At 42.1% G+C, this 26,271-nt stretch overlaps 2 protein-coding genes across 3 annotated transcripts in view; one reads left to right on the top strand and one right to left on the bottom strand.

Annotated features, from left to right (window-relative positions):
• The window catches only part of hiw (MYC binding protein highwire), a 421,563-nt gene that overhangs the window by 117,009 nt on the left and 278,283 nt on the right, over positions 1-26,271 (top strand). The gene's annotated exons all lie outside the window — the stretch shown is intronic.
• The window catches only part of LOC116430478 (uncharacterized), a 200,342-nt gene that overhangs the window by 106,501 nt on the left and 67,570 nt on the right, over positions 1-26,271 (bottom strand). The window contains exon 2 of one of the 2 annotated variants that reach the window (XM_076368981.1): positions 6,921-7,093. The exons of the other annotated variant lie outside the window; for it this stretch is intronic. The gene's annotated coding sequence lies outside the window, so the exon portion shown is untranslated. The remainder of the gene's footprint in view (positions 1-6,920; positions 7,094-26,271) is intronic. 2 annotated transcript variants of the gene reach the window in all.

The following is a 26,271-nucleotide window of genomic DNA, read 5'->3' on the forward strand; positions in this document are numbered from 1 at the left end:
TCAGGTAATTTCATCTTGGTTCCAATGAATCAACAATGGACTGGTTACCTTCGCTTTCTTACATTACAATAGAAAATGTCTTCCATTTCGCAACTGCAGCCAGTAGAAGATTCTTTTAATCCGAAGACAATAACTATAAATTGCTACTTCAGGTATCTAAATAACGCGAGCTTCGCGTTTTAATCAGAATTATTTCAATGTCCGTAGCGTTCGCAGTTCCTTTTTTTTTACCGTAATTACTTTCCCATTGAAGACAAAGGGGTGGGAAACTCGCGAAGAGTATTCCTCCTCGCCGAGCCACCGCACTCATTCAATTTAGTTCAAGGGCGCATTTAATCTTTTCATCCATTCATGCCTTTCGACTGAAGGCCGAATCGACGTCTGGAACCCCGGCATCACCTCGGGCAGGAAGTGTCCGACGCGCGCATTACCGAGTGATTCAGTTTTAATCAAACGCCGCTGCAGGTTTTCAACGGCGGATTAACCGATTCGCTTTGACCGATACCACGCCGTTGATGTTTTTCCGCCGGCTGGCCGGTGTCCGCTTATTGATTTCATCATCCAGAAAAAAGCTCGCGGGATTAAGCCGATTACGCGCCGAGAACGGCCGGCTTTATATCGTGGATAGAATACGCTCGTGTACACGTGACCGGTCACGAATCGATCCTCGTGCGGGAAGCCGCTGCGTGTTTCCTTTCGGGCCGGATGATTCTGATCCCGACGTTTCGATCATTCCGGAACTTTCAGTGATTTTCACGGGAAACCGGCCAACATTTGCGACGTGTTTCAACCCTTTGCACTTTAGAAGTTTTCTACTGGAAATACTCAATATTTTCTAATGTGCTGCGGATAATATTTTTTCTGCTAGAAACACTCAATATTTTCTAATGAGCTGCGGATAATATTTTTTCTACTAGAAACACTCAATATTTTCTAATGAGCTGATAATATTTTTGGAAATTGACTTGATGAGAAATCGCATATACATTGAAGAAGAAAACTGTTCTTTTAGTGTTTCATATATTGATGCATTGTACAGAGTTTAATATAAACAGCAAACTTTATAATTTTGTTGTGTCGAATTAACGCTGGAACTACCGAGCGTTTAATACGATTAATATGCAATTCATAAAAATTGTAGCAATAGATTATTTTCAGTTTCTTCAGACATTCATGATAGTACTCTAATGAAACTGTTTTCAAAATCATTTCGAATATTCAATGCTTCGAAGATATCAATAATTGCTAAACAAACAAATCGAAACCAATCATTTTGACCGGTAAGGTAGTTCTAGTGTTAATTGGTGACTAAGAGGTGTCTCTGGAGTGCAAAGGGTTAACACTAAAACTACATTCCTGATTTCTTCTTTTTGCACTTATGAACAAGATGGATGTTTCTCTGAGAAATTATTAAAGAAACCGACTTGGCAATACGCAAACTGTATTGTAAACTAATTAATGTCTTAATAGATGCACTATTGGAGTTTCTATAGGATTCCAAAGGTCAATTTAAGTGCTCGTTAATTTTAACATCAACTATTGTCTATGTATCAGTGCTTTAACAGTAAATCTGAAACTCAACTAGACCAAAAATCACTAATTTTCAAAAATATTTTAACACATTGAGCGTTAAATTGTATATGACGAATATGCAATTAAAATGTACTATTCAACGAAAATGTATAATGTTTTGAATATTTTTTTTTGGCTACTCATTGATCAGATACAAGCGAATGAGGCTGGCGTTTTAAATGTCTCTTAGGTCGCCGGCGCTCAATGTGTTAATAATAGAAATAAATTGCTATAGAGTTTATGGTTTCGACAGGTATAACATCGATCAATAGTAAATCAGTATCAAGAATGAAACAAGAAAACATGAAAACTGACTAATGGAACCCACATTCCTCAGCCTCGCTACCAAATGATCCCAATACTAGTTAACCAATTAAGCGTGGAACTTCGTTTGAAAAATCTCTCATTGCGCGCAATAAAATCAAATAATGAAGTGTACACTCGTTAAATGCAGGCCAAATGCACTTAAAATATATCCTAACGAAAAACTAAAGCAAAACGAAGAATTACACGTTTGTCTCAAAGAATAAATAATCCATCGTTGAAAAAGTTACCACCATTAAGAGTTTTAGATGACGTCTATACTCGTCAGACACAGTTAACTGGTTAATCTTATAAAATAATTTCAATTAAAACTTTTGGAGGGTGTCTTTCCACACCTTCGGTAGAAATAGTGTGAATAAAGGGTTTCTATGAATGTTTCAGCTGTCCCAGGTCTCTTTTGAATAACTGGTTAACCGTCTCTCCTTGTCTTACCACGAAAGAACAAAATCACCTTATTACACTTCAACTAATAACATTTGAATAACACATTTATCTATATACTCAAGCAATCTTCGTTCAAGATCAAACGATCATTGAAACCTCGACATTGTCGCAGGTCCATCCCTTCAGCCGACGCGTACGCGTCATTACAGCGTCCACATCTCGGAGCATTACTTTAAACAAATTGGCACGATCTTTCCGGTCGAAGGAAACTCCTCTTTTTCCCTCGGCCGGCGTATACATAATTGTGGCGGGGTAGGTCGGAGGGGGGCGCCGGCATGGGGTAGTAAGGGAAACCTAGGAGGTAACTCCGGGAAATCAGGCAATTTAAATTCACCGTAAAAAGGCTCTTTAATTAAAAGACTTTAATTCCTCACGGTCACAAGGGGACGCTTACTTATTCATACTAATGACTAGGCAGCGTCGAGTAATTAGAACGCTTTGAGTGGCCCCGCGTCCGATCTACAAGAATGTACCGGCGGGTTACGTTTGGGATTCTGATTGAAAATGACGCGGCCCGAGTTTTTACGGTCCTCGAGCCGGCTCTTTGACAGGTATCGGGGCCACGAGCGACCCCCGGGTCGCGCGAGTCGGATGCCGACTTATGCTCTCTCGCCGTGCCAGGGAAACCGTTTTTCGTATTTTCCGTTCGCTCTTCGGCATTCGCGGAGACATGAAAAAAGACGGGAAACACGGTTTTAATTTTTGAGCGGATCGCACGGTTCAAAGAGAGGGAGAGAGAGAGGGCTGCTCACTCGGTCGGGCTTACCAGTGATTTTCGATACGGCAATCGGGGGGGTTGCGCTGCAAAGAATCCGTAATTCGGTTAACTGCGAGCAAGCCCCAGGAGAACATCGGCTTGCGCGTTGCCTCGTTAATTGGATCAGAGCGCCGCGATAATTAGTTTAAATCCTCCAATTAATTCAAACATTCCGTGTTTTACTTTCGCGTTACGAGCCCCGTTTCGGATATCCGCGCGTTCCACTTCCACCGTTTCGCGGATCGCTGCGCTTCCTCCCGTCTTCGCGAGCGACAATGTTCGATTTTATTTCGACTTCGCGATTCCCCGCGATTCGCCGTTTCGCCTGTTTGCGCTGCGAGTTGCGGCGTTTGCGAGGTGGAGCGTTAATATTCGTTCTTCCGTTGTTTGCCGGCGCGTTGAGGATTATCGATGCGACTGGTGTTCCTTTCTTGTTTCGGAGTTATCGATAGCTTAACCGTTCGAGTATTTATAACCGTTCTTTCGTTCCAATTCTGGAACTGAATTACGCTTTTCTAGTTTGACGGATTTTCATCTTTTCAGTTCTAAGTGGGTAATGAGAAAAATAAAACTGAATGTTAGAAGGAAAAGTGATTTTAAAGGTATATAGCTTCGTTTGAATAGTGTAACGAATGACTTATGAATGTGTGATAATATTTATAGGGATTACGTAGGTTTAGTGTTAAATAGAATTTAAGAAGCATAAACTTTACTCGGATCTTCTGAATTCAAATGAAATGTTCGTTTGTTATCAATTATTATTCTTTAGAGCAGACGTAGACGTATGCCAAGAATTTTCTTTTCAATAAATCATTAATGACAAAGTAGTTGTGTCGATTATAGTTGAGAAATACTAAGAATTGACCACAGAACATCTTCCGAGGTTATGGAACCGTTTAACAATAATACTACCAAGCAGCTAAATCGACATTTTGAAATTCATCTACAGAAACTCTGAGAGCGCATCAATTGAAACTTCAACCGATTCACGATTCAGTTTTATTTGATTAGTATTCAAATGAAACTATTTATTTCCAAGCTCATTCCGAATATTCAATGCTCTTAAAACATCAATAATTACAAAACAAAACAATCGAGACCAGTCATTCTGACCCATGATAATTCTATTCTTAAGGTGCCACATATTCACCGCGAAAGATTAGTATTCAAATGAAACTATTTATTTCCAAGATCATTCCGAATATTCAATGCTCTTAAAACATCAATAATTACAAAACAAAACAATCGAGACCAGTCATTCTGACCCATGATAATTCTATTATTAAGGTGCCACATATTCACCGCGAAAGATTAGTATTCAAATGAAACTATTTATTTCCAAGATCATTCCGAATATTCAATGCTCCTAAAACATCAATAATTACAAAACAAAACAATCGAGACCAGTCATTTCGACTAGTCTAGTGTTAGATCGGCCGATAACAGGGACCGTAGGAACTGGACAACGGTCGGTCGTAAACCATACGCGAGCTCATGTAGGAAGACTCGGGCGGAAAGGTGGTGGACCCGTGGCAGGTGCATCTAAATGGGGTTCCATTCGGTCCTGGAATCAGTTCTAACGGTCACGTTCCAGTATTTATGCGGCAGCAACCCCCTTCCGCCGCGGTCAAGCATCGATCCGCCGGCAGGTAGGATCGTTCCGAGACCAAGGTTGGTTCACCGCGGCCGGCACGTTCGTGGACCGTGCGCCTCCATTTTGTTCAACTTACGACCGTGGACATTCTCGAACGGCACGACGCGCCGGCGGGTAAGCACAGTTTAATATTACGAAGAGGTCGCGTTGAAATACGACACGGACTCCGCGGTATTTTTATGTGCGGTTACGTGGAAACGATTCGAGTAACGCGGCTCTATACCAAAATTGAGCCTCCGCGCGGATGAACTGGCCCCGGACGATCTCGCTCGCGTGTAACCGTTGACCCCTCGCCTTGCACTGTGTCGGACTCGAGGCGAAGATTTCTGATATTGTTTAACACTAGGTTTACGGGCATTTGTTGTACACTTTATTCTGTTGTTCCTAGAACAGTTGACATTCGCCTATTTGGATTTTGAAAATTATAAATTTAAAAATAGACAATTAGAAACATTTACCAAATGATGTTTACAAAATTCAATGTGCGTCAAATTGACGCGCTCTGTGAACGTAGTGTTAACGCTGGAACTATCAAGCACTTAACGCTTTGCGGACGGATGATCTAATTAGTCGAACAGCAACAGACACGTGGTTTTCTTTTTTTCTGCTAATTAAGCAATTGATACAGAATTTAGCTTCATATGTTGAAGGTTTTGTATTTTTGAGAATCTTTTTTTCTGAGTTTTCTGAATTTCTTTATGGAACTTGTAACTGTGTATTTATTAAGATCTCGATTGGTTTATATTTCGGTATAAGTATTACCGAATCGACTTCTTTGACGATTTCTCACGGAAGTATCTGTGCTTTTGCAATAATTGTAACAGAAGAAATCAGGATTGGGTTATTTCGACTCATCTGGTAGTTCCAGTGGTAACACTAAACGTATCGATTGTTTGTACGTACCTGTATCTACTAGTGAAATGATTACAAAATGAAATTAAAGAAGTTAAACGATGAATATTTCTGATTGGAAACAGAAATAGAAGGAAAACAAATGAAAAAATTGATTAATCGAATAATATTGGACTTGATTTAATATCGATGAACGAAGAACAACGGAGAATTTTGAATTGAATTTTAGAACTAGTCATTTGACAGTTTGCGGTGCGTTTAGTGTTAACGAATATAAATGTCATCCAGTTCCGAGTTCGAATGAAATATTATTTTGCTTAGCAATTTGTGTGGTTTAGAGTGAATCTAGACAGAAAGAGGATTTTTTGTTTTGCTGACGGATTATTAACGATAAATGCTTCCAACAAGTGCGAAATTAAATCGTAGGGATGAAACGTAAGAATCTTGCCAGCCTTACTAGATCGTTTCCGTAACTGTGGATTTGTAGGTTAAAAAAAGAGAAATCAGATTTGAAAATCTTCGATCTCGAATATTTAGATGTTCCATGAAATATAAGTTAATCTTCGAACTGTTGCGACATGAATTATTCAGAAGACACGTGATTTTGTGTCGCGTCGAGTGAAAATTGTTTCGATTCTGATAATCGGTCTTAAATGTTCGATGGAGATTGAATTATTTAATTAGGGAATACAGAGCAGCGACGTCTGCACTCGATGAAGCTTCGAAATCGGAATAAGTGGCAGACGTCACAGCACGCTATATTCCAAGCATCTTGATTTTTCCCTTAACCAGTTAATTAATTTCCTTAATAGCGCTAACATTTTCAACGATGGATTATCTATTTTTCGAGACAAACATGTGATTCTCCTTCGTTTCGCTTTAGTTTTTCGTTGGGATATATTTTAAGCGTATCTGGCCCGCACTTAACGAGCGTACACTTCATTGTTTGATTTTATTGCGCGCAATGAGAGATTTTTCAAGCTGAATTCCACGCTTAACCGGTTGAACAATTCAGAATGCAATGTCATCTGAACTGCGCCACGCGCAATACCTAACGATACAACGGATCAGCGGACGTTCTTTTACGATCGGGGGAAAAACGTGGAGATTGTTATCGTCGGGCGTTTGAAGAGAAGAAGATTATGCAAATCGGGAAGAATGGACTTCTACGATGCTATTACGGTGCTCCGTAGCGAGTTTTAAATTCAACTTTATACATGCAGCAGTCCACTTTTTCTTGCAAACATTATACTAAGCGACAGAACATCAAGCATTAAACATCCCAGGGAGATATCAAGCTGTCTGGTATCCGCGTACCTTTATCTTCCCCAGAGCTCCCTTCCTTCCGCGGTATCCATTTTCAAAAAGCTTCTCTCTTCCCGTTTCAGCGCCATCCACTTTCCACGTCTAATTTCCTTTTCGGCGGCGACGCATGGGGAAACCTTTCCCGGCGTTCTCCTCGCGCGGCCTGTTTCTTTTAACTCGATACGCTAGAATATCCAGCAAAGGGTTGACAATATTAAAACATTGTTATTGCCAGAGATATCGCGTTGCTCGAAAAGATTTCCCGCGGTTCCCGGGGGATTTTAACCAGTTAACCACGTTCGACGAGTGTACACGTCACTTTAATGCTTGAAATCGTACTAACTCTTTCGACAATAAACTCTCTGGTTTCTCTCATGAACATATAATTCTTCTTTGTTTCGCTTTGGTTTTCCATCAAAGTATACCGTGGCTGCATTCGTCCTGCGTTTGGCGAGTACACGCTTCATTTATTCACGTTATTGCGCGCGAAACGAGAGATTTTTCAAAGTAAATTGCACCGTTAACGGGTTAATAACTGCTCTCGCGCCGCTTTTTCCTCTCCCTCGTAATCCCTCGCGCTGGAGATTCGTTTAATAAACAATTGCCGAATTTAATGCTAACAGATGGGTCAGAGTGACCCGTCCCTTGACCCTTTCTCGATTACTGAAAAGGTGTGAATATCTCTTTGAGAAGCTAAAGAATCTGATTAAGTAACGCCTAAGCTAAACTGTAAGCCAATTAAGATCTTAATAAATTTTATAAGGAAATTGTCAAAAGTTTAACCCTTTGCACTTCGTTGGCTCTGCTATAGAGACAATTTGCATCAGAGATGTCATTTGTTTCCAATTACTTCTTTTTATTCGAATATGGCAAATGTCAAAAGAAATTAAAATGAATTCACGAATATAACTCTCCTTTGCCTAAACGAAACTTTAGGTTCTCGTAACTTCCTCCATAGAAATCAACTGTTAACCCTAATCGGACCACGATGTGACTTCGAGTCACATTTCTCACTTAAATTCTTTGATTATTTCATATTGCATTTCCAAAAGTGAATTGCACAGTTGACAGGCCAAAGACACGTGTGCCACGTTAATTCTCATTAAATCGTAGTCCGAAACGACGCTTCGCCTTTCAAACAATCCCACCGTTCCGTTCGTTGTTCTAATTGTATAAGTTCATTGAATACATCAATCGTCAATTACGTGATTCTTATATAACGGCAATCAACGCGTCAAGGCGTGTCCAATTAAGGAAACATCTCTCGCGAGCGTTCTCTTGCGATTCCCCCACTTTAATTGTGTTGCGAATTTAATCTTGAAAGTCGTTTCTTGCAGCGCGCGGCCCGAAGAAGCGTTCCTCGATCGCGTGGCCGATCCATTTATCAATTCTTCCGCCGCCCGCAAGCTTCGGCCGTCCGGTTTTTACGAGCGCGGATCACCTGGATCCGTGGAAAGGTTTCCCGCAGGCAAAATCCGCAGAGCGTTCTTCGGCGCCGCGGATAACGACACCGTTCCCGCGCTCCCCCAGCGCGGCCGGGTCCAAGAAGAGGGAAAAAACCGGCTCGCAACCGAAAAGTTAAAACGCTTCTCACCGGCGAGATTGAATTTCCGATCGGCACACGTCGACGTACGCGATATCTTTTGTATGACTTTAGACTCCTGGAAATTACTCCGCGCCACCGCGTTCCACTTTCCTCGCCACCCCCGATCCCTACAGCTCCGTTTTTCGGCTGTCTCGCGGAAGAATTGGCATTTTGTACCGTTCGAATTAGAAATCAATTTCTCCGATAACTCCTCGGAGAAGTGTCTGGTGTGTTTTTATTAATTCCAAAAGGAGGCAGTCAGGAATGTCATTTTAACGCTGGAACTACCGTGCCGGTCAAAATGATCGGTTTCGATTTTTTTGTTCGGCAATTATTGGTATCTTCGAAGCATTGAATATTCGAAATGGTTTTGAATAGCTTCATTTGAGTACTAATGTCTGAAGAAACTGAAGATAATCTATTGTTACAATTTTTATGAATCGCATGTTAATCGTGTTAAATGCTCGGTAGTTCTAGTGTTAACACATTGCGTACCGGTTAATTTTCAGTAAATTGAATTGTGCGGACGGCAATTCTTATTGAGGTCAACTTATATCACTGTACATAGGAAAACTCGGATAGCATATTGTTATGTAATATATTTGAAATAGATAATCAATTCGAATGAAATTTTATATTTTTCTCAATGCTGTGGTAATTAGCGAAGCGTAGCTAAGTGTCTTTATAAAAACGAGATTTCTCGTTATGGTACGCAATGTTAATGTCACTGGTTATTCCGTAATTAACACTAGGTTTGCGGGTGTTCATTGTCCAGTTTATTCTATTGTTACTAGAAAAGTTGATATCCGTTCATTTACATTTTGAAAATGATAGATTTAAAAATGGATAATTAGAATACATATTCAAACCTGCCGAAACTTTGCTAAATAATGTTTATAAAATTCAATGTGCGTCAAATCGACGCGTTCCGTAAACCCAGCGTTAAATACGAAAGTGAAACGATCCAAATAAAACCTCAATATACTTCATTTGTCTTATGCATAACAAATTGAAATGAAACTTTGGACCTGTTATATAACTTTGAATATTTTCAACAATTTAAATCGCTGATGCGAGTGCGAACACGAGTTAACTCGCGACCGGTCAACAACGTTTAGGCACGAAAGCACGAGTTAACTCGTGATCGGTCGACAATGCGTTGACAAGTCGCGGAATTAGCTTCGCGGCGAAACAATCAGAAGCGCGTAACGAGGCCGCAACCCAGTCGCCCGTGGTGGGGCCATTTTTTTTCATCCGCGTCCCCGGTTTTTGTCCGGGGTCATAAAAGTCCTGCGGAATCGCCGAATCTTCCCCGTGGCAGGAATTCCGCCGGTCTTTCCGAGCGTCCGCAGTGTTCGGGGGAACTATTCGAAAAGTAAAACGCCTAGATACCTTTCGGCCGGGCCGGCTTCTCCGCGGAGAAAGGAGTTCCAGAATCCATTTAACTTTTATGACGCCGCGACCCGGGTCTTTACCGTTTTTCGATGGACCGTATCTTCCACGAGGGTGAAACTGTGCCGAAAACTCCGCCGACCGCGTAAGGCTCGCCGCGATTTCCGCTGGCGTCGTAAAAATTCGAACCCACGGGCATTAGGTGGTACTTTTACTTCAGCTTCGAATGCTTCTCCGAGGGAAACCGGGGGAAAAAATCGAAATTGTTATTATAATCGTTTCGGTTCTGTGTTAACCCTTTGCACTCGGAAGTTTTTCACTAGAAATATTTGAACATCTGATGAGATAAAGACGATGTTTTGTGAAACTAACTCGAAGAGGAATCATACGTACATTGAAGAACAAAGTTATTTTATTTCAATATTTCTCAAATTGCGTTATACGAGGTATAATATTAAATATCAAATTCTCCGTGGTTTCACTGTATGAATTCCGATGGCGAGCGAGAGTCTTACTTCAGTTTCGAATGCTTCTTCGAGGAAAATCAAAAGAAAAATCGAAATTGGTATTACAATCGTTTTAGTTCTATGTTAACATTCAGTATTATTCTAATCAATGAATAACGAATTAATTGATAGTGTCAACACGTTGACAGCGGCGGAGCGGTCTGTTGTATTTCCAATATTTCTGAAGTCTCACTGATTGCCAAGTGATCGCGTTAACAGGTTGAACACAAGGAAACTAGCGCATCAAAATATTTAATTACATAGGTAGCTAGACAACAGTGTGACTTAATGATACGAATCATTGATAATTCATTCTAATACCATTTGCCTTATTGATGAGCAATGTACGAAACTCAACAGTCTCGTGTCTTCTCACGTGTCATCTTTTTATTCCGCGCGAAGAGATTTGTCAAATTAAATCCCATTCAACACGTTGAATGCCATGCAAATCAAATCACTATAACTCCCTCAATTAAACGATGATTATTCGCAAATATTTCTATATTACAAACAATGACACCACGTGACATTCATGTTTGACGAACGTGCGATGATAATAATCCAATTCAGCCGAATGATTTAATACTGTATTTCCTTCATTTTGTATATTTCGCTGTACGAAATCGCGTTCAACGTGTTAACAGGTTAAACGAACAATCCGTCAAAGATTCTCAACGACGAACATCAGCAGCACCTTGATCTCGGGAATTGATATTAATATCCAGTTGAAACGCGGCGCGCGCGAAATCCATGCGTCTTCCCGAGGCTGTTCCGTTGGACGCACCGCGGGAAGTGCGGCCGTAAATCCCGTAACACTAATTCAACAGCACTTGCAACTCGGCGGCAAAAAGACAGTGCCAGCTGCGAGGATTTAACGCGAACACCGCAGAACCCGCTGGATACCGTCGGCGCCGTTGCATTCGAATAAAGTTGTGCCCATCGCCGGCTACAAGTTGGCCGTGCGGTAACATTGTCGGACTAATTCCGAAACTATCCGGCATCGGGGTTACTCGAATAGACATTACTCCGCCGCGCGGAACTTCCCGGGACGCCAACTGGCTTCTTGGTTCAGCGGTTCGTCGCGCGGCCGTCCCGGCAACGTGTTCGGCAGTTAGCCGGCGTCACGAGGTTTGTCACTGTCCGCCGATGAAAAGTCGATCCGGGACACGTGTAACGAATCACCGGCGACAACAGCAACAACAACGGGAGCGACTTAATCGCCGTTGCGCGCGTCGGGTCCGCGCGACCGGCATTAATTATCCTCGCCGCGTTCCATCCACGCTCGCCGCGGGATCGTTCCGCCGGTGGCCGCTAATGACTCGACTCGCGGATGTCCGTGGGAACCTTCATTAACAAAAATACCGGAGACGCGGCTCGGAACTTGTTCCGTCGTTAGTCCTCGAGCTTTTATGCAGATTTTCGTTGATTGTTTTGTTCTAACCGCGATACGAGAGGATTTCATTACACTTGTTAGGGATTCCTAGAAGACTTCACTCGTTTAGCGGCGAGAGCGGATTTCGGTGAGATTTGTTATAAAGCGGTTTTATTGTTGACCTATTGACGTGTTAGTGATATAAGAATACTCTGTCTAAACTCTAAAACGTAGATCTTCGAGCGTGTAAGTGTGATAAAAGGTCTTTAGTCTACTTCCGTTAAGTAATTGTTTCTTCCCTTTAGTTATGTTACTTAGCAATCCTGAAAATACAATTCTGAAGTCGAAGGTTGCCTGCATATTAGCTTCATACTCCAGATTCTAACCGTTTGCGCTCCGAATTTCTCAGTTTTGTCTCGATAACTCTGCATTCGGTTTGAAATTGCATTTTGAAAAACAGTTTATAGAAAGTTGTGTAAACAATCCTTTTTACTAGTAATATTGATAATAGCAGTAATGGAATATAATATATTTTAAAAACATCTCGGCAAAGAAGCACGCCTGTGAATAAAACTGATCGAGTCACACTCGACGCAGGAGGTAAACGTTATTCCATAAATATCGTGTCGATTTTAATGAAGATAATTACACAAGTACCCCAAATGTCACTTCCAGGACCTAAGTAAACACCGACGTTTCTACAAACAGAACAAATCGTGTCACAAATCTCTGCGAAACTAGCGTTAAAATTACTACAGTTTATTCCCCACATAATATCCATTCGTCTTCGCAGCTGGTCCGCCCGAAAAAATGGCGGCAGCTTTAAACGGGGTGACTTTCCGGCGCGCGTGGTCCGACCAACGCGAGATTCGGGATTTTCGGTCGGCGGTGGCGCGCGGCCATTAAAGTAACTCAGTTCGCGAAGTTTACGAACGCGGAAAGGCAAAGTTTCGAGCGTGTCTGCCGTTTTACGAGGCAACCCGTAGACGGCCGGCGCGTTCCATCACGCGCGTGGACGCGCGTTAAGTCCGGGGATTTAATCTCCGAAGACGCGCCGGCTGCGCTCGCGCACGAGCCGATCGTTCGACACGTCGCGCAGGCTTTATGCACGAAACCTCGAAATTCTACTATTCGCATAACGAAAATTGAAGGTTACCAATGCACTGCTAAACGATTTTCATTCCAAAAGTAAGAATTTTCTGCAAACCTGAAATTCTACTATTCGCATAACGAAAATTGAAGGTTACCAATGCACTGCTAAACGATTTTCATTCCAAAAGTAAGAATTTTCTGCAAACTTCTAATTCGACTATTCGCATAACGAAAATTGAAGGTTACCAATGCGTTGCTAAATGATTTTCATTTCAAAAATAAGAATTTTGTGCGAACTCCTAATTCGACTATTTGCATAACGAAAATTGAAGGTTACCAATGCGCTGCTGAATGATTTTCATTCCAAAGGTAAGAATTCTCTGCAAACCTGAAATTCTACTATTCGCATAAAGAAAATTGAAGGTTACCAATGCGCTGCTAAACGATTTTCATTTCAAAAATAAGAATTTTCTGCAAACTTGTGTACGAAGAAAAATAATTATTTTCCTTCTTAGCTCAAAATTCGGATGTGTGGAGAATCGAATAATTTTAGGGTGGTTCCTTTAATATTCATTAAAATATTTAATACTATAACTGGTGCAATATTCGAGCCTACGGAGTTCAAAGGGTTAAGCGTTCAGTGTTTAATTTAGCAGAACTTGCAGAAGGTTTTGTACATTTCCAACAATCTTCCTCCGCGAAGGGTTAACTTTCAGCCGCCTGAACCGGCGAAATCGGCCGGCGTGCGTCGTCGGGCCAGCCTCGATCCCATTGGCCGTCGCGGCCGGGAATTAAACACCGGAAACTCGGCGCAGGCGCGTCCCGCAAACCGGGGATTGTCAAGAAAGTTGCGCGTCTGATGAAATTACGTCGGCAAATAAACGCGAGTCGCATCTAATTAGAGGTAGCGCGCTAGAGGACACAAATTACACAAACTACTCGGTGTCACAGAGGGCCGAAGCCGTGTGGAATTTACGCGCGAGGCTTTCCCCGTGCACCCCGCCACTCCCCCTCCCTGTCCCGTGTTTTGTTTGACGTTTTTCGCGACGCGTTTGCCGCCCGAAAATTAGAGATATCCTGTGCTTTGGTGCATCACCGCTCGCGGAGTAATTAGGATGATTAGTGACGCGAGCTTCAAACGATTTGGTTTGCCGCCGATTCGCGCCGACTGTCTCGGGCTCGCTGGCTGTCTCAGATGAGAGTTATGAAATCGTTGCTGTTCGTAATATTTATTCTCCAACTATCGGTAATATTCTTATGGTGGTTCTACAGTTTTCGATGGTGCTTTAAGAATATCCTCTCGAGTCGAAACGCTTCTATTATTCGCAAAACGATCTGAATTTTCGTGATCTTACGATCTCTGTAAACAGACGCGTAGAATACGCGTGGAATACTCCTCTTTTTCTAACGAACGATAAAATACCTCCGTAGAACGCAATTGAGAACGAAATCATAGTTGTCACTAGAACTACCGAGCATTTAGTGCGATTAATATGTAATCTATAAAAAATGTAACAATAGATTATCTTCGGTTTCTTCAGACACTCATTATATTCAAATGAAACCATTTATTTTCTAGATTCGAATATTCAATGCTTCTAAGATATCAATGATTGCGAAAAGAATCGAAACCGGCCATTTTAACTGGTACATTAATTCTAGTGTCAAATTTCAGCTTGGACATTACCTAATCAGCTTCTGATCAATCAATCGTCATTTTGATCCATCTAGTTCTAACGTCACATATTCATCCGCGAAAGACCAAACGTTTAAAGCCCTCAGGTGAAACGAAGAACAGCCGAAATAGAGTCGTCAGATCGTTCAGCCTCGATCGAAGTGAGGATCTGAGATATCAATAATTGCGAAAAGAATCGAAACCGGTCATTTTAACTGACACGGTAGTTCCATTGTTAAAGCGAGCATCCCAGGAGACTCGCGTGGACCCGGTCGAATGCACCCTCCGTTTAATCTCGCTGATCCGGGCACTTGCGTCGGGATCTCTCATCGCGATCAGAGGCGTGGAAGGAACGAAACTGTCTCTCTGTGCTCGAAAACTCGTATATCCAGTGCATCGACAAGCGCCGGCCACTATCCTATCGAGCGTATCTCTCCCCGGGGGTATTTTCGTTCGTTGCATACCAGATACTGTAGTTTATTCAGGAACACGCGTGTGTGAACAACACCAGCCGCCGCGCCGCGCCGCGCGGCCGAGCAGCGATGCTTTCAGCGTTACGCTTACACCTGTTTTAATCCTCCGAGTATTCAGTGCGGGTAGCAGCCCGGTACCGGCTGCTTCCGCATAATACCTTTAATACCTAGTTGGGCCACCGGGTTCAATGCGAAAAAGAGAAGAAACGCGGCCCGCCGGAGATAAGGGAAGCCCCGGAACACCGTCGGGCGAATGCCTTAACCAAAATTGAGTTTTGAGCGGTGCCCGCCAGTTGTAATATCCTCGGCCCGCCTCTCCCTCTCGTAATGCCACGTCTTAACGGTCGCAACCAGTTTCGCGTGGGGCGCGTGAAATTTAACCCTTTGCACTCGAAAGTTCTTTACTAGAAATATTCAATTTTCTCTGATGAGATACAGACGATGTCCCTTGAAACTAATTCACCCTTTGCGCACGAAGATTCTTTGAAATGTACAAAATCTTCAAGAGACGAAGGTAAATTATATATAAATTGCTTAAATAATAGCTAGAACAGAAGCTATATGATAATCTCTTGCTGTCCGAGTAATTAAATCGTTTGCCTGCGACTTCTTAATCTGAACGTTTCATCTCGCCGAAATGTCGACATTCGTCCGCAGAGTTAATGAGAAAATATATATAAATTAAGAAGGTAAGTTATTTTATTTCAATATTCCATATATTGATGCGTCATACGAAGCTTAATGTTATGTATAAGACTTTATAATTTTGCAAATCAAATCAAGTGGTGACTGAGAGTCACCTCTCGAGTGCAAAGGGTTAATAGTATGTGTGAAGTATACAAAAACAAAATAAACTTACTCACCAGCAATAAGAAAATTTAGTTTTTATGACTATCGTCTAGAGATTTTAAAATTTGAAAAAAATCGTCGTCTCGAATGGGTTAACCCGTTGCACTCGATAGGTGACTCGCTCACCACTTGATTTCATACAATAAACCTATAAAATTTGATACTTAATATTATACTCCGTACAATGCATACATTTTTGATTTCTCGTGGAGTCAGTTTCACGAAATATCGTCTTTATCTCATCAGAAAATGTTAAAATATTTCTAGCGAAAAACTTCCGAGTGCAAAGGGTTAACCAGTTAACTGTGTTCGACGAGTATACACGTCATAAAGCTTGACACGATACTAATTCGTTCAGCGATGAACTCTTTATTTTTTCACACAAACGTGTAATTCTCTTTTGTTTCGCTTTGATCTTTTATTAAACTATACTCTACGCATTCGTCCTGCCTTCGACGAGTACACGCTCCATTTTTCGATTTTGCGCGCAGAACCAGCGGTTCCTCCATTTAAATTCCACAGTTAACCGGTTAAACGTCCTCTAATACGTTGACGCCGTTTCCTCTTTCCAGTTCACGAGTAGCCGTCACAAAAATCACGAATAAACATTCGCGAGGATCGAGTGCGGCTTCCGTGGGCAAGACTCCGAGTGCTATTCGAGACAGCTGCACTCGAGGTAAACGAGCGCGGCACCCCTCGCGAGCCGAAATATTTGAAAAACCGCGGGAACAATGGCGCCGCGTCCCGTCGCCGGTTGTCGGGTTCCAGCCCCGCAGCTTCCATTTTACTGCGCGCTCGGCCCTTTGACGCGTTCCCGCGTTTGTTGCGCGCGGGTGCCCGGCTTGTTCCACGGCGGCCCTTTAAGCGTCGTTCTCGTGGGCGAAGCCACGTAAAAGTTTTCACGCCGTTACATTCACAGCCGCCATCGCGCGGTTCCCGTAAGGCGATCTTTTGCTTTGACTGCGGGGCCCCCGGCTCACGCTGCGCGCCGCGCGCGCGCGCGCGCGCTTTAATATTTACGCCGCGTAACGTTACGCCGCATTAAGCGGCGCCCGCTCGGCCGCGTCGCGGAAAGAAAAGCACCGCGTCTCGATGCGCGGCCCGGAGGTGGGACTTCCTTTAATCGAACCCCCCGTCGGACGTTAAAGACCTTGAAGCTCGGCTAGAAAGTTCCGTTTTCTTTGGCGAGCCGTGAATGAATCGCCTTCGCGGCGCGACGCTCGCACACCGACTACGGGAGGCACGGGACTGGAATCCGCCATTAACGCGGCCTCGCTGGGAAACTGCGTACGAGTAATTAGAATGAGATGAATGTTGTCTGGTAATGATTATTTAACCTTTAGAATATCATGGCTAGTCGCGATGAGAATTTTTAATTGAATTTCGGGGATGCTGCTTGCTTTTCTTAACAGTAGAGTTATCAAACGTGTCAAAATGATTCTTACATTCTTTTTTTGCGATTATTGAAAAGGATGCTTCTTATGGAAATGAGTAATGAAACTGATTTAAAAATGCGGAAACTAAATAATAAGTCGATCGAAATCTTAACAGATACAATGTTGGAGTTTCTATAGAAAAATTAGGAAGTCTGAATTACTCGATAGTTCTAGTGTCGACATTATTTCTAACGGAGGTGTTGAAAGATATTTTTGAAGTGTTTAAATTGATTGAACCGAGGAAGTAATTTCAAGTTGAAGTTTTGAAAGGTGTCTTGACGGTAGAAACAGTGTTGAATATAAATGAAGTATGTCTTTTCTATTAGTGTCGAGTTCTTGCTTTTTCTTATGGATCGATAATGTTCAAGTAGGCTCATCAAGAATAATTGCGAGAGAAATCATAAGAGATTAAGAAAATAATAGTTTTTCTGCCCATCATTGTGACACACTAGTTTCGTGTACCTTTCGAGAAACAATGTTGTTCTAATCAGTATTGGAAGTTCCCATCGACGTTCGACCGTTTTCGTTCTAATTAGAAGCACTTCATTTATCAGGCGATGCGATGCATATTCAAGTAACACAGATAAACGAGGGCAGCAGGAAACTTTCTAACCGTGGCGTACATGTGCCAACTCTTTCGGAGAATGAAATGTCTTGGCGTTTACAGCCCTCTCCATTTACCCTGTTAACCGTTTCTACATGATAAACCTTTCCAGTGGAGTGGACGGGTTATATCACAATTTGTAGCCATCTTAGCGGCGTATTAAGAAAAATATCCTCGACATAAACATATTCACTATTCACTGACCTCCCAAAAAAATCAAACGAGATATTCTCACGATAACCTAATCTCACCAAAATCACATCATTTGGAAACAATAAAATCCATCGTTTCCAATATCAAGCAAGCGTCCGTTCGACCTTTTCCACTTACGAAACATCCGACGCAACACACGAAAACTACACGCAATTGAATAACCATATATAATTACATCCTCTCAATTTACTACATTCTGTACAATTTCCTAAACGTTCGCGCAATTAACGTCGAAATAACGCAATCGTAAATATTTATCCAAGCTCCGCGGTGGAAATTGTGTAGTACGTTCTGCATCCGGGTCCAGACATCCGGTGTATATATTTTTCCGTATCAATTATGCAGCCTGTCGATGGGGCTAGCCCGATTTTCGAAGCACAAGGGTTTCGCAGGTCGGGCACGAGTGCAATATCCATCGAAAATACGTCCGAGGCTCGTGAAAATAAATTCGCGAACATGCTCCGGCCGTTTCATCACCGGCGCGATTTTACTGGCCGCCGCTGCGATATCGTGACTCCGGGGGTTGGGGTCGCGGGAAAAAAATGTAACGCGTCACGATTACGTTCCCAGCGTTCGGTTAACTCGGTAGACCGGCCGGCCGACTAATGTACGATACGATGCTCGAGCCTTTTCCCCCGCACGCGACGGAAATAACGAGCCGCCTCGTTCGCGGAGATTACCGCCGGTCCTTCCGGCCCTTTATAATCCCGCTGAAAAGTTGACGGGAGGATACTGCTAGCCCCCGACCTCCCCGCGCCCCGCCCCAGCGAGATTCGAGCAACGGGACGCGGCGCCGTACGAATCTGCGGCTAATATCCTCCTGCCCGCGGAACTTTGCTTTGTGAAAAGAGTTCCGCGGACCTGACGCCCGCAAAGTGAAGAGCAACTGTTGATCCTCCGAGGAACAATGTCTTTGGAAGATATTTTCTGTAGCAGGCGTTAACCTCTGAACATTGTAATAGTTTATCTTCGGTTTCTTTAGACATTCGTGATAGCATTCTAGTGAAGCTATTTATTTTCAAGATCATTGCGAATATTCAATACTTTTAAGATATCGATAGTTTACTATTGCGGAGAATGCGCGGGGGGAATTTTTGTTAATTGATACTCGGAAACACGATCTGTTAGAACTGCCGGACGGGTCGAAATGAAGGGCGGGTCGTTTTATGATTTCTTGTTGTAATTATTGAAAAGATGACGGATGTTTCTCTAAGAATTTAGTAATGAAAAAGAACTGTAAAATGTAAAATTAAAAAAGGAACATGTTTTATCTGTAAATTTTGCAATGTTCCATTATATGGAGGTGACTGCTTTGAGCGATATCTCAGTTTAAAGAAATATTAAATGATTAGTTATTAATCTGAAAATAATTCTAATAGATAAAATAAATATTGTTTAATACTCTGTGCAAATGTTTATTCCATAGATTTCAAACTAAAATCAAACGTACGCGCATGTGATAGTATCATCGAACAAGTTAAAAAGATTAATTCGCTAGCTTTCGTCTTTAACTTCCACCATTTTGTTATGACATTTTATTATTTCATTACTCAGTATTCCGTTATTCCACCGTTTCCATTCGACTCTTCACTTTTTCCCCTTTCCGCCATTGAAAAACTGAATCTTCAATTTAGATACATTTCAATGTTTCACGGTGTTTGTCCGATGGCATTCAGTTGAATCGTTCACAGCTACTGGCGCGCCAATGAACTATAAAGAATCGGGGTTTGTAACAGTTCTGAATAGTCCGTTGGAAGTTCGCGCAGTTACAGGTTTCGCCGGGTGAAATTTAAAGAGAGCGGAATGAAAGAGAAAGAAGTTTCGCCTTGTTAAAGATTCCACCAGCCGCCGAACAATGCCAGACTCTCATTAAACTTTATTAAATATTTCCGTATGTTAAGTTCCCCGTGTCCGTGTGCCCCGTTGCACTGGCAGAATCCGCAGCCCGTTTATACGGACGGGGGCCGAATGAAGTTTGAATGGAGGGATTTAACTGCTGCGCACTGTTCGTACGAATTTCAGCCGACATGGATATTTTACATCCGGCGTGTGGCCTTTGCGGCATAGAAGCTCGCCCGTAAACGTTGCGCGACTGCATTTTTCCCGGCGGTGTCGCGGAAATTGGCGCACGTACTTTAAGGGCGCATTCATCTCAGGAATGAAGGAAACTCGCACAAACGCGGGTCGACGGATCCTTTCCGAGAAATTAAATATATCCACTTCACCCGACCGGAGTACCATTGCTTGCCCCGGTTTCTCGATAAACAAAAATATTCCCCTCGAGAAAATAACGTTACACCGGTGTCCACTATACCGTGAAAACGCGTTCCAACACTGAAACCGGACGGGTCGAATTGACGCGTTCCACAATTGTTGTTTTGCTAGTATTCAAATTACGAAGGCACGTTCGTGAAGGATTTTTAACACTGAAACTACTCCTGATCTCTTCTTATCGCAATTATTAACCCTGCGCACTCCAGAGTCACCGAATGATTTGACACAGCAGAACTAAACTTTGATACTTAATATTAAACTTTGTATAATGCATCAATGTACGAAATATCGAAAGAAAATAGTTCTCTTCCTCAATGCATGCGAGATTTCTTAATTCAATCTAAGAAAATGTCGTCTGTCTCAATAGAAAATATTAAATATTTCCGGTGAAAAACTTAAACACTGAATGCTTAACCCTTTGACCTCTATAGGCTCCAATATTGCACCAGTTATAATATTAAACATTTTAATGAATCTTAAAGAAACTACCCTAAAATTATTCGATTCTCCACACATCCGAATTTTGTGCTAAGAAGGAACATAACTATAACATTTCTAATTTTCGCTAGGGATACTATAAAAATTAGTTGCAGTTGCTGATAGCTTACAAAACAACCTGGAGTGCTAAGGGTTAAAGGATAACAGATATTTTTCTGAGAAATTATAAAAATTCATTCAACATTACGCAAACAATTGTAAATCAATTGAAGTCTCAACGCACTCTTCGAGTTTCCATGGAGGAATTTCAAAAAGTCGATTTAGCTCCGTCGTTTTAGAGTTAATGAAATTTCTGTTCGCAGAGATACAAGGTTCTAATCTCAAGAAACGTATTGTTCTAATTTACAGAAACTTCGAAATTAGTCTCTCTAATTGCCAGTGTTGAAATCTACGTGAAACACCCAATCAAGAGCACCCGTAACTCCATTAATTCCGACGAGAAATCATGAATATTTCGCGGAAAAGGTTCACCGTGAAAATTTACGCGCGAGCATCGGGGGGGCGAACGGTGTAAATCGAGGTTCCATGGCCCCATTACCTCGCCCGGAATCGCGAGTGTTCCATAAAAAATTGCCGTTATAATTTACGCCGAGAGACTATTGTAATAAACGGCGTAGATCGAGGCGAGGTCGAATTTGAATTAAGACGAAGCTCGGCCGCCGGCCTGGCCGCGGAACGGGCGGCGGCGCAGGTTTCGGGGGTAGGGGGTAAGGTCAGGGGCCGGGCGGTACAAATCATTCCAAGTTCTTGAGCGAGTTCGGCGAGCTTCGAAACGGCGCGTCTGCTCGGGCGTAAAATTGCTATGATATAGAGGGGGCGAGAGCGAGGAGGAGCGGGCAACTGAGAATCACGTCGGGCGCGCGTCGGCGGAGGACTCCTCCGCTGGCGAGCCAGTCCACCAATAACCATTCCCGGAAATCTCTAAGAACGCGCTTTTCGAAACTTTCGATCGTTCCGGTTCCGCGGAGATTGAATTATTCCTCGAGGAGTTGTTCGGGAAGAAGAGGCGTGTGCCGCTGGCAGGCCGCGATAAATTATTCGTTTTGTCGCGCGCGCGAGCGCGATACTGATCCGCCATCTTGTCGGCGGATTCACCGGGAGTTCGCCTGTACGTCTTGGCGTTTGTGACATGGGAATTGGCGATTCTAAGGTGTTCGAGATTGGCTGAATCAAGTTCTAGTGGGGATAAGCTATTCTGGAGGTTACGTTAGGTGACCTTTGGTTTAACCCTTTGCACTCGAGAGGTGACTCTCGGTCACCACTTGATTTCATGTATATAATGCATCCAAATTCACTTGCAATTTTTCTTTGAGTTAATTTGAAAGATATCGTCTGCGTCTGGTTAGAAAATGTTAAATATTTCTAGCGAAATACTTCCGAGTGCAAAGGGTTAATTAACACCTAACCTGAAATGCAAACCAATTAAGATCTTGATAAATTCACACATATATCTTTTATAAAGAAATGTTCAAAAGTCAGTTCAAGTGCTCCGTAAAATTTGATATTCAACGTTCAACTGTGTATAATTCATCGGTGTGTGAAATATTCGGATAAAAAGCTTTGTTTCCCAATTAACTTGCAATTTTTCTTTGAGTTAATTTGAAAGATATCGTTTGTATCTGGTTAGAAATGTTAAATATTTCTAGCGAAATACTTCCGAGTGCAAAAGGTAAAAAGTGAAGAGGTACAAGGGGAGTTTTCCTGAAATATTGCTTGGGTTTTGGATGCATGGTCATTATTGGCGCATGATGAGGCTCCAGCGTCACGAGTCTAAGGTCCCCGTTGAAACTTGCGGCTTAGCAGACATCGCTACAAATGATGGGTTCGAGTTTCCCAAAGTTTCATGATACATGTTGCGCTTAATACCACGACCACCGACCACTTGAACCGTCTTTTGAACATTTCTTTATGAAAGCCGTAAGCGTGGATTTATTAAGATTTTAGATTAACCGTTTGAGTGCCACGGGTCTTTGCAAAAACCCGGTCGAAAAGTGGCAAGCGACGCAATCGCGCTTCTTTCGCTTCAATTTAGAAACTGAATTACGCTTTTCTATTTTTATATGAAAAGACTGTAAGTAGCGCGATCGTTCCGTTTTTCTATTTCTAAGTAGGTAATGACGAAAATAAAAATAAATAATATAGTGTTACTATAGTATAGACAATGAAAAGGTGGATCTTGAGTAATCGGGAGCTAGGAATAAATATATGTATTTAATAAAATATGGAAACAACACGGACAACGCGTAAAAGTACACTCACGCTCATTCTTACATTCACTCTTAAAAATACCTTAACCTACGCTAAAAATTCTACTACAATAATTAAAAGGAAGACAAACAAGTAAAGTTAATTTGATTCTACGAACTGATTGACACTTTTAGACAGTGTAACGCTAAATCAGCTTCTTCAATTGTTTCTCAAAGAAGTATCTGTACCTTTACAGTAATTCTAAAAGAAGATGTCAAGAATTCGTTATTTTGACTCGTCTGGTAGTTCAAGCGTTAAATAGGAAGTGAAGAAGACTCAAACCCGGCGCTTATTGCTAGAGTCCGCTCCTCACGTTAGCTCCATCATCCGCTGAGCTGAAAGTGGACAAGACAAGAGGACTCTTCTATTTACGACGCTCGGGTCAACTCAGCTTTTGACGTATGGTCTTTATTGGCGCGTGGCAGTAACAAAGGACGGACGGTAGACGGCTTGCGACGGAGTGAGACGAAACTACAGAGGATTTTGTTTTCATGAACATACGTCGGGGTCCGAGCGTCGTAACCGGAAGAGTCCCCTTGCTCTTCTGTACTTTCGACGCCATTTCTACCGAAGCTGTCAAAAGACAACTTCTGACGTCTTAACTTAAAATTACTTCCCAAGCTTAGTTGTATATTCTGAATTGACTGTTCGACTTTTCCAATAACGATTACAAAGTTATCTATAGGAAACGTCAAAAATTCAATGAAGGAAAAATGATTCAACCGAGGGAGTAATTTTAAGTTAATATCTCGCGAGGTGTCTTTTGACACCTTCTCTGTCACCATTTGATTCGATATAACGAAATTACATGTTATATATAATATGAAGTTTCACATAATGCATCAATCTGTGAAACATTTCTATAAAATAGCTTTGTTTCTTAATTTACGTGTTTTCTAATTACCTCGTTTCAAGTAGTGTCTATGTCTCATCGGAAAGTGTCGAATATTTGCAGTCGAGAGGTGACTCTTGGCCAACACTTGATTTGCTGGAGTAAAACCATAGAATTTCTTTAATATTGTATTTCGTGTACATCAATTTCAGAGGCAATGAAATGTGCTTTGCTCCTCGATGTACGTGTGACTTTTCTTCGAGTTATTCGCAGAATATCGTCTTTATCTCATTGGAAATTGTTCAGATATTTCTAGTGAACAACTCCCGAGTGCCAAGGGTTAAACCTACGGCCGATAGAGCTAACGTGAGAGGTGTATAGTACTCCATGGGACTCATCCTAGAGGCTACGCCGATAAGGCTGCCTTCGCTGATTGGGCCTTGCGCCAGTCCAACCGTAGAGGTCCTCCGAGGTGAGTCGTGGCTGGTCCTCGTAAGTAAAATTAACGACTTCTATCAGCCGGGCTGCCTGGGATATCGCTTATCAAATTTCCCAGAGAAATTCGACTTGGAGCAACCCCCGAAGAGGGTGTTCCCCTTTCAGGGACGGTTCAAACGGCGCCCCGCGAAATTGCTGCAATTCGAGCGCAGTCGAAGGCTACGGTATCAACTACCCTCGCCTCTAATTTCCCAAATTGTTCCCCGTGAATTATGCCGTCGCTTCCGCGGAGGTACGGCGTCGTTTTTTAAGCTTTCAATTATCGCGGGAAATTCATTAAGAGGCGCGTTCGGGACAAAAGGGACGGCGCCCGGCCGGTTCGGTCTAATTTCGAATTTCCCGGGCATTCGTTCGCCAGCCTAAGTGTCCCGGCGATACTTTCACGGGTCGCGGCCCGTATTAAATTCGTTTGCCTTTGAACGCGTCGGGCCCGTCTCCGCGCTGTCGTCGCGCTGCGTTTGCACAAGCACCGACGGCGATCCTCGGAGTCGTCGGGGACGCGTAATGCCGCCCGTGTAATTGCTTCGTCCCCTTTGCTCTCGGATACTTGCGTCGCTTCGGATTCGTCGCTCTGGTTCCTCTTTGGCGTTTGTTTCGAGACGGTTCGCACAGCGATCCTCGAATCTCGAAGTTGTGAAATAATATTCGATAGATCTCAGAATTTTCGTTGGAACCTCGCGCTTCTGTTAACGACCCGTTGTCTGAGATCTTCAGTTCTTTTTTTCTCTTATATTCTTTGCAATCAAATTGTGGAAACTAAAGCAGCATTACTATTGGATCATTGTTTATCGTTTAATGCTTGTGCTATCCTTTATAAAATTTTTAATTAGGAAAGCCTACAAACTAAATCATTTCAACGGCCCGTTGTCCGAGATCTTCAGTTCTTTCTTTCTCTTATATTCTTTGCAATCAAATTATGGAAACTGAAAATCATTACTATTCAATCATTATATACCGGTTAATTCTTTTGGTATCCTTTACAAAATTTCTAACTTGAAAAGCTTACTCACAAAATCATTGCGTAGCTGTCAATTTTTCCCCCAATTGAATTTTGGACATTTCCTGTAGCTAATGTTATAATCGTTATCGGTAATGTCGAAGGTCAGTTCAGAATGTACGACTAAGGTTGAAAAATAATTTTAAGTCGAAAGTTCGACAGATGTCTGTCGATACCTTGGTAGAAACAGTGTTAATGTAGAAGCATTTCTGTTAACAACCCATCATCAATGTACTTCGTTTCTTTCTTTCTCTTATATTCTTTATAATGAAATTATAGAAACTTAAACAGCATTACTATTGAATCATTATTTATCGTTTAATACTTCTCCTATTCTTTTCAAAATGTTTAACTTGAAAAGCTTACTAAAATCATTGCATAGTTATGTCATCCCACCGATAGACTGATGATGTTTGCCCAAACATGATCTGTATACATCAATATAAAACGACGTTCATCTCTACGAAACGCACTGTAGCATCCAAAACGATGAGGATCGCCAGGATGCAGCTTAATGTAGAAGCATTTCTATTAACCTATCATCTATGCTCTTCGTTTCTTTCTTTCTCTTACATTCTTCATAATGAAATTATAGAAACTAAGAAATCATTACTATTGAAACATTATTTATCGTTTAATACTTCTCCTATTCTTTACAAAATGTTTAACTTGAAAAGCTTACTAAAATCATTGCATAGTTATGTCATCCCACCGATAGACTGATGATGTTTGCCCAAACATGATCTATATAAATCAACATAAAACGACGTTCATCTCTACGAAACGCACTGTAGCATCGAAAACGATGAGGATCGCCAGG

The sequence above is a fragment of the Nomia melanderi genome, chromosome 7, assembly GCF_051020985.1.
Source record: "Nomia melanderi isolate GNS246 chromosome 7, iyNomMela1, whole genome shotgun sequence".
Classification (NCBI taxonomy): Eukaryota; Metazoa; Arthropoda; class Insecta; order Hymenoptera; family Halictidae; genus Nomia; species Nomia melanderi.